The following is a 14,832-nucleotide window of genomic DNA, read 5'->3' on the forward strand; positions in this document are numbered from 1 at the left end:
TGCAATATCGGGACCCAAGCAGAGCCGATTGTCGACGTCGATGATTGGTGATCAGAGAAGATAGCGCTAAGGGCCATGTGACTTGTGATTTTGATGATCGGATCAGCGAATCGGCGTTGGCGTGTTCCATGGTATATGGAAAGAACCCTCGGGCCATAGCGGTAGCGATATGCGATGTGTGATATCGATCGTCGGATCGGAAAAAGAATGGACAGTCCTGATTTGATTAACGATCGATGATCCCAGATACAAAGGGCCAATGCACATTGCGATATGCAACTTGTGATATGCCGATAAAAGGCAGACCCGATAGAGTTTATAAGCGCAATTTCATAACTTTTGAAATGCGGATTTACGGGATTTCTATGTATTTCTCGTGTATTGGGTTTTTTGGCCATACGCCTATGCGATTGTGATTTGCGATAGAATGGCGGACCCTATGGGTTTATTGTTGCGAATGCATATATTTGAAGTCCGATTGAATGCTCCATGATGCATTTTCCTGTGTATTTCCATTATTTGGCTATTTCAGCCAAAGGAAGGCAAAACGATCAGGTGGCCATGCCTGTCGGTTCCTTTCCATGTGTAAATGGATTTTTGTAAAGAAACAGTCGAGTTCTTCAATGATGGAGGACTCTAACCGATGTGTTACAAAAAAAACAGAGAGCACAATTGACCAAGGTTCACTTGGAGGTCGCTTGGAGGTCGAGCGAATCACTGATAACACAAAGAAGCCAGTTTTCCCTTCAGGGAGTGGCCAAGAGAAGCTCACAGAGATCCAAGAGCCAGAGCCAGAGCCGGCGCCGAGAGCCAAAGCTAGAGCCAAAGCCAGATCCAGAGCCGGAGCCGAGAGCCAAAGCCAAAGACAGAGCCGAGAGAATAGCAAAAAGATCAAATGATCCAGTTGTTGTTGGTGTCTGCTGTGTGCTGAAGATAGAAGAAGGAGTTCCAGAGACAGTAAGAGAATTATGAGGGAGTTGGTGCAAACTAGAGCTCAAGATAGCTCAGAGTGCTGATTGAAGGAATCTAGTCCAGAGAAGCCTAGATCTGTCATCAAAGTATGGACAGCCAGTGGGATAAGATGGTATTCTAAACCCATAGGTTCAGTTGTAAACCAATGGAGTTGAGCGTGGAGCTTGTAAAAGAATTTAAGCCATAAATTGAAAGAGCCTAGACGAGTTGATTAGAGCTCAAGGAGATGTAGCCCAAGATATCAGGATGAACTCCATATTAAGCTTGTTGTCTTATGGTTTGTTTACTTGTTGCATCTTATTGCTATGTGTATGAAGTTTATTTGTTGCATATCAGTTTAAGTAAATAAACTTAAGGCATTTGGTCAGTTAAAGGCAAACTAAAAGCATACACCTATTTCAAGTGCTTATTTCCGCAAATTATCAATCATAAGCATAGATCTTGGGAATATATACGCTTTTTAGTGGGAAAGGTTCTTGTAAGCTTGACAAGAAGCCTTTAGTGCCCCATTTCATATCAGAAGGAATCATTATCTGACAAGATCCATTAAAATACATCTCCCGAAAGAAGGTAGGACAACTCTGACAAAAGAAGAAAACGATCAAAGGACCCTTGACACCTATGAAGTCCTTGGAGATAGTAAAGTAAAGATCGTTGATTCAACTCTTTGAAGATGCCACGATGAAGAAGCCATCCAACAAAAGCACTATCTAATGTTGAAGCAAAGTCAAGATGAAGTCATAAAGGGCTACCAAATCAAAGAATGGGAACAAGCAAGTACAACTAAGCATCTATGATATAAGCATTCTGAAGCATAGCAAAATGACAAAGGAGTTGCCAGATAACGAAAGAACCTGACATACATCAAGAAGGACACTTTCCACGAAGGAGTGATGACATGACAAGCTAAGAAGGAAAGTGATCAATGGTCGATGCCCTACCAAGAATAAGTTCAATCAAATACTTCATAACATCAAAGGAACGAAGGAGATCAAGTAGCTGAAGGACCCACGAAGAAGTTGTTGACGAATGGACAAGTCCCTAGCTAAGAGGGAGTTACAACAAGTTCCCAATTACAAAGGAACTTGGACAAGTTCCTTGTAAGAGGAAACTTGGGCATGTATTCCTCAGTTAAGAGGAAGGGATAGACACAACATTATTGTCTTCACTTAGGAATAAAGAATGGGAGGATTGGGTAATCATCTGGAATTCGATGCTCTTTGAGGATGTGTAGGGCATCTAAGACAAGATTAGGCAAGAGGACCGATATTCTTTGAGGGTTGGGAACCGAAGACAAGAATAGTCCTAGAAGGTCATACTCATTGAACAACCGGGTGGGTATGTACCTTGAGAGATAATGACTAAGGTGTCTATAAGTCATTAGTCTCGCCAACATTGTGCTTTGATCTATTGAGAGATAGATTTGTTAGTCAAGGCCTTACTATGTGACAACATTGGTTATAATAATGCTATACAAATGGATTACTAGTCCAACTCTTTTTATTAGATATCTTTAGTATTGAATAGCCATGTACCATTTCATGAATACCTCCCTAGTTAGGAGGGAGTGTTGAAGGAAAGGTAACTAGGTTTGGTTTTCATTATGACATTGAATGATAATTTTATGAAGAAAATTGTTATTCCTCGCATCATGGGTTTCATGAGCAATATGTGTTTACCATAGATAAAAGACTTCTCCTTGATGTCTTTAGGATTCTTATGTTTCATCATAAATATTATAAGAGTCATAAGATCAAAGATCAAAGAGAACGCTCTAAGATAAGTGTCACTATCTTCATGCAGAAACTCACTCTACAAACTCTAGTATGTCTCCTTTGAATGTCGGCTCAAATTTGAAAACTCTCCTATCTGTTTGAAGCATTATCAATGACCTGTATATATACATGGGTAACGAAGAATCAAGAAACATAAGTCTTCGTATCACAAGTCTTTGAATATACAAGGAAGGGTCTCGACATATATCCCAGTCATCGAGTATACAAGGAAGGGTCTCGACATATATCTCAAATACACATTGAAGAATAAAGCTTCAACGTTTATCTCAGAAGCTCATAGCTTGAAGGATGAAGTCTTGGCATATACCACAAGAGCTAGAACATATCTTAAAAGTAGAGTCTCGGTATGTATCTAGTCTCGGCATATATATCTCAAGAATATCGGTGTATATAGTCTCGGGATATATATCTCAGAAATCTCAGTGTATATAGTCTCGGCATATATATCTCAGAAGTCTCGCCTTGGCATATGTCTCAAAATTCTCAGTGAAGAATCGAAGAATATCTAAGAGCCTCAGTATTTATCTCAGAGCATCGAAGAAATTTCATAACTACTCTTGATAGATATATTGCAAGGTCTCGGTTCAACTATATGTGAAAGGATTTTTGAAACCCTGTAAGAATACAAAGATTCATAAATCAAGAGAGTATTCTTAGTACATCCTTCGAAAGGATACTCAATGTAATGCATACACTATATGACTTATAGGACTGCGCATTTGTATACACATTAACAAGTAGTAACATATCTTATCTCTAGTGTAATCAACGAAGTACTATGACAAGTTGAGAAGAGAAAGTATCGAAGACAGTGACAAGATAGCAAAAGGCATAAGGAGAAGGAGAACAATGAAGACAGTGAATCAAGCAATGCAAAAGTTAGTGACAAATATCTTGGAGGTAAATTTGAATCTAAGAGTCCTAGTATTCAACATCTAAATATCTATAAGAAGAGATTCAAGGTTTTTCCTCTCTAAGCGAGAGAGGTTTTGGCCCTGGCAGTGAGCCAACTTTTGGGTTCTTGTTCTTTATTTTTGTAGCAATTTGATGAAGTAAACACACACTAATTATAAGAAGAAGAAGACCAAGCTAATAAAGGGAAACTGAAAAAGTACTTCACAAGGTGTTATCAAGTCTAGAAGAATCTTAATATTCATAATTGCCCATCATTCTTCAACAAAAGTCAATTGATGGATGAATATCCCAATAACCCATCTTTTGAAACAATGAAATGTATCATTTATGCTGGTTTATCAGATATAGAAGCAAAGTTATTGGCATGGGATCATAATACATATAATGAGTATAGGATGACTATGAATTTCATCCAAAGCGTTAGATTTATTCATAATCAATTTGAAAAAAAATGTGGTGGGGATAAGACAAAGGTTAGTCTATAATTTCAGAAGGAATGCTATATGGAAATAGGCTATCAAATTGAGGAAAAAATCAATTCAAAAGGAGGCAAAGTAAATTCTGATATATTCATAGGTATGGATAGCATTTTCCAATTGACATTTATAATTTGAGAGATATGGGAATTGATTAATGATATTTTTAGCATGCGGGAGAACATTCGTATTAAAAACCAGATGGTCAAAAAGTCTAAACCATTGATACTGCAGTAAATCAAGTCTTGAAATGAAGCTGCTTCCAAAAGCTATGACTATCACACCTTGGAAAGCATTGCAAGGAGTAAAGGATGAAAAACTTGTCAAAACAATATTATCTCGTGTGAAGTCAGGGGAATTACCATTGGACGAAATGTGTGAGGAATTTCAAAAGTAAGTTTGTTGAATTATTTTTACTTATTTCTAGATTATATTTTCTTTTAAATATAACATATTGTTGTTGGGGAGAGAAAATTATGGAGCTAGGGTTTTTTCTGTGCGAGAAGGGTTTTCTGGATGTGACCTCCATTTCAGTTCGTTGGAAGGCCCGAAGAGAGGACATGAAGACCTTGGTTCATGGAGGCAATGGTTGGGTTGGGCCTTTGCGGCTTCTCTTCCCGTTCTACCCCATAGGCTCCCTATGGACTACGGCAGCACGATGACCTGGAATTGCTGCTCGTTGTCCCAGATGGGCTTGGCTCCCCGTCGGATGCTACGGACTTCACTCCTCAGGCGTTTTCGAACTCAAGATGCGGACCTAGCATGGGTGTTGCTCGATGACTACCCAGGTAGTCGGGCTCGGTTAATTTTTTCCTAAGGCAGGTTGCAGGGGGATTTGCGGAGGGCTCCTGGTGGCATCTGTATTTTGGAAATGGATACAGATCGGATGCTCTGCCTGTTCCGGATACCCACCTTCTCTAATGACGACTCTTTCATCCTCCAGGTGGCTTCTGTATCTGAGAAATCTATGGTTGCGGTCAGCCTGAACCAATGCCCTCTCACGCATAGGTCGGGGTATCCCATGCATCTGTCGACCTGTTTGAGCTAGGTAGATGGGGGTTCGACATACATCTGCTCTGTCTGGCCCACCCGTTCAGTCTGATCCTTGGCAACCTACGATCTTCCCCCTACTGCATGGATTGTCTCTACCTAGTCCAAAATACTTTGTTCTATCTGATTCTCGATGACTTATGATCTCCCCCCTAATGTGTGGACTGTAGGCAATATGTGGGTAGCTGGTTCCTCATTCCAGGTAAACCCTTCTCGTTTTCAAATTTATATTAAGTCTCCAGAAGGGCTTTCCCTGTCTATCTGGGTTAGTGTAGCAGATAGTGTTCTTTTCCTTAAACAAACCATTATGCAGAAAGCTGGATATCCAGCAAACATGCAAAATTTAATTTATGGAGGCAGAGCCTTACAGGATTATAGGCTACTGCAGAATTATGATATTCAACCGGCATCCACCATTGTCCTCAACTTGAGATTAAGGGGGGAACAAGGACTGTCAAACATCCCTCTATGGTTGGAAAGAGTTCTGGGAGAAATACATTAAAATTCTCAGAAGAAAAAACGAACCAAACAAATGGAGGCCCCTCATTTAAAAATATTCTCCAAGGGAAAAGAACAGCGACAAAAAAAACAACAAAAAGGTTCAACCTCTAGCCTATACATAGTTGAGCTAATGAACTCAACCACGGAACTAAATATAGGCGATTCTGAAGCAGTTGTGAGTTGTGCCTTTTTCGAAACAAAAGCTATTGTCTATCGATTTCACTGTTTTTGGCCAAAACTAGAGGAACTTTTTCACTGGATTTTGAGCAACTGGTCCCTCGATTGTGAAATACATCTTTGCTCAAAAGGTTTTTTTATTATAAAACTCCCTTCTCCTGCTGCCAGAGACTATATTCTGCAGGAGGGGCCATGGTTCTGGGGATCAACAGGTCTTTTCATCACCCCATGGTTCCCAAATTTCGATGCAAACACCATGGTTATATCCAGAATGTCGGTGTGGATTCGCCTGCACAATCTCCCTCTCCATTTATAGAATGAGCGCATTCTCTCTGGTATCGGGAACAACATTGGGAAATATCTCAAAATGGATTCCCAAAGGTTGGATGAAAGGATCTACACGTTTTCTAGGATCTGTGTGGATGTGGACCTCAGCAAAGGTTTGTCGGACCGTATTCAGCTAATCCACAAGCAGATGAACTGGACTTAGAATCTAGATTATGAAAACACAGCTTTTAGATGTAGAATCTGCAAACAAACTGGGCATCTTCAAAATATATGCCCGGAAGCCAAAAAAAACAATGCCCGAAGGAAGAAAAATGGGAAACAACAAAAAGGATGGAACTTCTTTCCATCCCAACAGGAAATGGAGGAGGACGAAGCTGAGGTGGATCTCCCATTTCCTGGGAACAACCAGACATCACAAGCACTAGAAAAACAGGAGTTCGATCAATTACCCAAGGAAACTCAGGACAACCATGCACCAGAATCCCAGGGGGAACAAGAACCCATGGAATCACAACCAATAGTTATGTTAGAATCAATGGAACCAAGCGGGTACAAGCAGATACACTCATCAGACACTTCAGACTCAGATAAAGACATCCACAAACCTGATGAGTCTCGGCTCGCTCTAGTCACTACCACTCAGCCGCAGGGGGTTGGCACAAGGTTGAGAAGAAAAAAGGGAGGAAAACGTAGTTTTTCACCCATTGTATATTAGTTTGTTTTTATTTTTGATGCTCATGCTTACCATCAGCCATCGGCTGGTGTTGTTTGGTTACTCACAAGTACAACATGTAATTTTATTTTTCTATATTAATAAAATTACGCTTTTTTCATTGGAAAAAAAAACATATTGTTGTTGGTAGTAATTGTTATACATATCATTATATTAACTTTTTTTACTTTAGCTATTTTGTCACAACGTTTACATGAAAATACAAGAACAAATGGTTAAATTTTTGAATGAAGATAGTTGGGATGATGTTGTATGCAACTGCCTAGATTCAAGTTCTACATCAACACTAAGAGATTTTTTCTTACATTTAAAAATGTATGTTGATTTATACATTCATTTTAATTCATCTGTACACTATTTTTATTTTATAGCTTATACAGATATTTGTTTATTTTATTAAATATAAAGAAGGATGCAAATGGAGCACCAGATAGTTTCAGAAGCTTTATTGAAAAATTTAAGATGGGAAGACTGAGAAAGTAGCATCTTAGTAATGTTGAACTTGATCCTAGTCTTAATCATTTCATTTAGAATGGGCTTGAGACTATTCAATATCAAATAATACAAGATGATTGTGAAGACATTTCTAAACTCATACCTAAAAGGGATTATTACCTAGTTATTGCAGATCTTCCCCATGGTTTCAATATCCCAAACATTGACTATGATAGTGACCCTTATACTTATCAATCTCTTAGTAAAGTGGTTGTGGGGTTTGTATAAGTCACAACATCACCATTACAGATATTTGTGACATTTCATTTAGACACACAATTGGCAATGTTATTGACAAGCTTCAAGGGGAAAGAAAACTCAATGATGCAATTTACACGGTAAGACGTTGAAATTGTATGTTTGATTAATGTTAAAAATTCATTTATGTACAATTTAATTGAACTTTTTACTATTTCATGTTACACGCAAAAGTCAAATCTTATTAATCGTGGAGATCAACCAATTATAATTGATTGTGAGTTCATCCATGTTGAAAGTTAGACAAAAGATGATAGCTATAAGCCTATACTTCTTAATTGGGTAGATATAAAGAGTCACAACCAAGTATTGGCTTATGATGTTGTTGTAAAAAAACTAATTTATGAATATAAAGAAGCAAAAGGAGAGATAATTAATATTTATCAAAAACCATAGTCATTGATTAACTATCTTATAGACTTATGTTAAATTGGAGATTGGGTTCTGGATTTATTCTCAGGCTCAGGTAAGTTTTATTATATAAAATTGAATTTCAATATCTTCTTTCTTAATTTATATGTGATTATACTAATTTACTTCATTATTTCTTTTGTGCTTGATAATTAGGTACAACACTAGCATGTTGCCTACAAAAAAGAAGAAATTGCATTGCCATTGAAAAAGACATAGTACAATGCAAATTTATTCAACAAAGAATTAATGCTCATCTTCCAAATGCAATGCAAGAAATTGGGTTGAGGAAAGGGGATTTTAATGAATCACGGGTGGAAAAAAAGGCAAAGGAACCTCAACCAACATTAGATGGAATGATTGGAAAGGCATGCATTGGGAGATTTGCGGACATCAAAGATTCATCAGAAGAGGAAAATGAGCAAATTAAAGTAGAAAATATTATGGAAGAAGACAATGATGAAACTCTAGAAAATGAATAGTATGGATTACGTGATATTATTGATTAAATTTAAGTTATGCTTGGAAATCAAACTCATTTTTTGTACCTATTAATTAGTTATACTTGTAATGTTTTGACTTTGACATTTTATGAGAAGAATAAGTATCAGTTAATGTTGTTATATGTTAAATATTTGTATTATGTGATTTTCGCTTTAATTTTTATGTGAATCATTATTTTTTGAAAAAAAATTGTGATTATTATTATTTTTTGAGATGAAATTCATTAAAAAAAACTATTATTTAACCATTTTTGTTAAATTTTTCCTATAAAAATTGTGATTTTGACATGCCATTTTTAGAACAAAAAAAAAAACTCAAAATGTGTAATTTTTTTGTTATATTTATGTTCAAAATGTGTATTTTTATGTCAATTGTTAAAAAATATTGTTTTTTTAGAGACAATTATTTGATGTGCATTGAAAAATTAACTAACGATATATAAATATGTAGAATATTAAAACTTTATAATATCGACCTTTTTATTTAACTATGCAAAAAAATAAAGACCTCACTACAAAAAAAAATAAAAGAAAAACAAAAAAATATGAAGAAGAAGACTACTTCAAAAATTGTTAAATTTAGAAAATAATTATTCACATTTAACACATTAGAACATTTAAAGTCAAAAAATAAGTCTTCTAAAAAAAGACCTTGAAGTAGAATCAACACTTTTTAAAATCAACTTGCAAATCACTAACATTTTAAAAATAATGTACATAAAAAAAATTAAAGTGTCAAAAACTATGCTATATATATATATATTCTGAATTGACACTTTTCAAAATCAGTTGATTTTTTTTCTACCTCGAAAAAATGGGTAATCGTATCAGTTCCCGTTTACGTTGTTTTGCACAGATGAGGTGGAAGATCCACCAGATGGGTATGAAAACAACATTCCTCAATGGAGTTATTGAGGAGGAGGTGTATATCAAGCAACCAAAAGGCTTCAAGACTTTTGATGGAGAGTCTCATGTGTGCAGACTCAAGAGAGCATTGTATGGTCTCAAGTAAGCACCTTGTGCTTGGTACACCAATATCGATAGCTATCTCACTAGTTTGGGCTTCACCAAAAGTGAAGCGGATGCAAACCTCTCTCATATTTTGGTAGAAGGTAAATTGTTATTGTTTTATATGTTGATGACTTGATCTCAACTGGTGATGAACAATTGATCAGATCTTGCAAGGAGGACCTTGCAAGAGAGTTCGAGATGAAGGACATGGGTCTCATGCACTACTTCTTTGGATTGGATGTATGGAAAGTTAATGGGGAACTATTTGTCTCTCAGGGAAAGTATGCCAACGAGATATTTTAGAGGTTCCGCATGGACAGGTGCAAACCCATGGAGACTCCTCTAGTAACCAACTGGAGGAAAGAGGATGCCACTTTAGGTGAGGAAGTGGATGCGATTGTTTACTGGCAGTTGGTGGGTTCAGTCATGTACCTTGTGAACACATGACCAAACATATGATTTGCAGTCAACCAATCGATTCAAGCTATGGTTAGTCCAACCAGATTGTTTTGGAGGGTAGCTAAGCATGTTCTACGATACCTCAGAGGCACTACCTAGTTTGGAATTTGGTACTGACGTACATAGGGAGTGAAGTTGTGTGGCTTCAGCGATGCAGATTGGGAAGGGAGTCCATCAGACCGGAAGAGTACGTCAAATGGAATTTTCAGTGTTGGGTCCACAACGGTTTCTTGGTATAGCAGGAAGCAAAGATCTGTGGCACTCAACTCGATAGAAGCATAATACATGACTGCAAGTCAAGCAACATGTGAAACGATCTGGATGAGAAAGATACTTGTCGGCTTATTTGGTGAGATTGTGGATCCTAATGTGATTTATTGTGATAATTAGAGTTGCATCAAACTCTTTGAGAATCCTATTTTTCATGATCAATCCAAGCATATTGATATGCGGTATCACCATCTACGGGATTGTGTGTAGAGGAGGCTTATGTTGTTGCAATACATTTTGGTAGATGAACAAGACGTTGATATTTTGACAAAGGCCTTGTCAAGAGGAAAGTTTGAGTTCCACAGGTGCAGGATAGGGGTGGTTGATAATCCCTTTCTTGTTGAGAGGGAGTGTTTAAAATGCAACAATAAAATCTCAGCTTGACTTTCCCTTGGTCAAACTAGAGGAAAAACTGAATTTCTATTTCAACAAAAATCTTGGAGGTAGTTAAATGAGTTGACATGGCACTTGTCATTTAGTTAACTTAGTTAATTCGAGTTGGGGAAGCTTGAGTTCAGTTCAGTATGTTTGATTTCTAATTTGTAGCAATCTATTTTAGTTAATTTGAGTTATTGTTAGTTGAACTAGTTCTAACTATCAAAAGAACTAATGGAGGTCAAGTTGTGGAAGTGGAACTTCAACCACACTCAATGATCAATCAACCCAAAATAATTATTGCATGCAGAGAATTCGAGTTACCCAATTGAGATGGAGATTCCAAGGCAATGTACTATCAGTTGTAGTATATTCCAATGTGTACAAGTGGTGCATGCAATCACAGGAAGGACATTAGGGAATTGTGAAATTCAATAGTGGTAAATTCCTAAATAATAGGGGCCAATTTCCCAAGGGAACAACGCAAGGAAATAAGAGCTTGGAAGGCTTGAAAATTAGCTAAGCGTTGGCCAAATTCATTCGGTCAGGTAGAGGGATAAACTATACACTTGTAGGGTGTGCTCAAGCTTGAGCAAGCATATGTATTTCATCTCTATTCTTTGATTAATGAAATATAGATAGTAAGGGTTTTTGAACAGTTGCTTTCCCCTAGATAAATCTCAGTGCATGTGTGATGCTTCATTTTGCATGTTCATGATTCTTGTTGTAGATGGTGAATTAACTTCCGTAGATTAGTAGAGTAGCTTCAATTCTTGTGATTTAGCAAATTTCATCAGCAGTTTTGAATCTACACGTTAATTTCTACAAAGACACAAATCAAAATTTGCAAGCATTTTTTGTTAATTGAAGTGCTTATTAAATTAATCATCAAAATTTAGGCTATATTTTGATATTTTCTACAAATATGAATCCAAATCACTAAGATAACAACAGTCAAAATGAAAGATAGCATACAAACATAAAATAATGTAGTACAATACCTTTATTCTTTGGAAAACCATTGTAACCAACTGTAGTTGAATTGAAGTTTGGGGTAAAGGTATAGGGGATATATGGATAATTTACCTCTTTTGACTCTCCCCTAGGATTCAACAACCCATTTTCATTGAGGAGTAGGAACTATTGGTACTTCTTGGTCTGCGTTAGGTTGTGCTTCATAGAACAATTTGATTTCCTTCATTGGTTAGGCCAGGGATCCATTCTATTCTCTCCAGATGTTTTCCATGCACTTTTATGTCTTTCAAGAGGACTACAAGAATTATAGTATCCTTAAAAACTAAAACCATTCTAATATTATAATATATGTGCATAGATAAAGGTAACATGTTTAAATTTGTTTTCTTTAGCATGCCTTCGTGATGCACAACAAATAGAAGTATAGGTGAAATCTTTATCTTCTAACATTGAGGTTTATTGATCTTCTAGTTGCTACATGTAATTACTTCACTTTGTCCATATCTAATTACTTAAATGACTTACAAAGATAATGTCATAGTTCAACAATTTTCTTATTCCATTTAGAACCAAGAATTACTCTCATTTCTTTTAGTGGATTTTAATTTCTAGTTGGTCCTTGTATGGCCTCAGTTAAGACAATCATAACTACTTTATAATTATATTTTACATGAGCTGTCAGCATTATGACACTCTTTGAACGTAAATTGAGGATTGTGTTTGTGTAATAAAAACTCTAGAATCCTTTTTGGTAATATTGTTCTTATATCTTTGATATTTCATGCTAGCATTCATTTTGTTAATTCACTTATTATTATATTGCAATTTTACACATTCAAGCACCCTTCAAGTCCCAAACCCTATCCATCATTTTATTTATATTCATATTTATTTTCTTTATTTAAGTTTTCTACTTGCAGTTAGTGTCAAACTAGTGTTGTTTAACAGACAAAATAATACAAAAGAACATGGGGGACACTAACAACTTTTTTTTAGATGTTCAATTCATTTTCTGACTTAGTTTTTATTAGCTTTAGGTTTGCTAGTGTCAACCTTTGTTCTCCTTTCAAATTTAAAAACTCATAAAAATCATATAAATAGACAAAAGAAACATTCATTTCGAGGAGGAAATATCTAAGTCCTTGTTTACTACAGAATTTGTTTTATGTTCTCTTCCACACAAGTAAATTTCATAAGTGAATAAAAAAGGAAAGTAGAATAACCTAAAGGGCTTTAAACATGATATAATTCAAACCCTCCTCTCATATAGCTTGTAAGAGTGTTTTAATGATTTTTGTTGATAAATTTTATGGGCCTCAATAGCAAGGTCCTTTAATTGTAAGCTTGTCCACCTCACTAAATTCACTATGGCACGTTTGCTAGCATACTACTTAGAATTTCATGTTGTCAATATTTCAATGCCTCATTTTAGTTGGTGTAAAAAGAGCAAATATTATACTAGCTCAACTTCCCATTTGCAGTGAGATTCAGGTAGTCATTTTATTTTCCTAAAGCAAGGTTATATAATTGATCCACCATACTAGCAATATCCTCTTCGTCCTACTCGATAAACCTTCTCCTAGCATAGGGTCCAAGGGTTGGATGACACACCTACATTCAACTTCAAATGGCACATGTTATTGCTTCAAATTCATAATTGTTTCATTGCAAAAAGACCAATTTTTGCATAACAATGTAGAGTAGGGATATTTCTCACCCTTTTCCTTAATGCCTTAAAAAATTGTGCGAGCCTTTACTTCTTCTTGGTTTACTTCAAAACCATCGAGTTGCCTGATAGGATAGATTTTGTACCAATCCATGACATGCATATGCAATGGAAATCAAACCAACTTCTATTGCCCCATAAGCTCCAAGGATTTTTTAAATAAAATATTAACATCAAATCCTAGGTCTAAAATAATATTGTGTATATAGTATTATAGGGCATTGCATTTTACCTCAATTCCATTCCTTATTGTTGTTTCTTCAATTCAAAATAACACAAGGCGCCTTCCTCCACATCCATAAATGTATGAAGCACTTATATAAACAAGATATGAAATTTAATTGACAGCTCTCATAAAATATTGGGGGTGTTAACACAGACTTCCATATCTTTCACTCTGCCAAGGCTTCCATTTAAACACTGATCTTGACTACTTTATTTGACAATGATAATGACTACAACATAAGTGCTCAAAATCATAATCCTTTCTAAGACCCACTACTATGAGTTTGCAAAATCAACACCAGAATGTCTCTAATCTCACTCTTTATATTCCTCAATTGATGCTAGGGAATCTGCAATGTATTGCCTTATCTTTTGATAATGAACACATTGAGGTTGATAGAGATGCAAACATGTATGCACTTGATGGATAAATTCTACAAAGCATGCAACATTTATAGTTTCAAACACATTCTAGATGGTGTCATAAAGGAACTAATGTTGTTCTATGTATTCTTCTCCATGACCATTTAACAACAACTGTAGTGTTGATTTTTCTTGCGAATTACTGATACTAGTTGTTCAAAACTAGGAACCTCAATAAATTTTAGTGGACTAGGTTGAGCCACTATGTTTCAACTTACAACTTTGAATTGGCACTACTAGAAACTTTCACAGATAAATTCTATTTTTTCTAAATAGTAACACTAATACTACTTATAGACATTATTGTGGGCACACTTTAAATACTCACAATCGTGACATTAACATTATGCACAAGAGTGGTTGTAGATACTTGAAGAACAACAAATATCATGAGCTCAAAATAAGGATAGATCAACATCATCATTGCTTCAATTTGCATCTCTTTTAATGTCATGGCCTTCCACGTATCCAACACACTGAAGTGACCCATCTAAGACATCATCTTCTTGGTTCTACAAACTATTGCTTCTACATTCAACCTTAACATTTCTATGTATGATGGGTTCATACAAAACTCATTCAATCTTCATCTAAGAACTCACATCGCCTCTATCATCAATTCTCATTAGACTATGTCACAAATAAGTTTGCTCAAGTTGTCCAAGCACAAACTTCTTTGTCATGTGCCACCATAATTCTATCAAAATTATGCATCTTTAGACATATGAGTAACTCTGAACATGTTCATGTTAGAAACACTAGGTACAATTTTTAAATCTTCCATCATTTTATC

This window comes from Pinus tabuliformis, chromosome 6, assembly GCF_031772625.1.
Source record: "Pinus tabuliformis cultivar Carrire ecotype Pingquan chromosome 6, CPIR1, whole genome shotgun sequence".
Taxonomy (NCBI): domain Eukaryota; kingdom Viridiplantae; phylum Streptophyta; class Pinopsida; order Pinales; family Pinaceae; genus Pinus; species Pinus tabuliformis.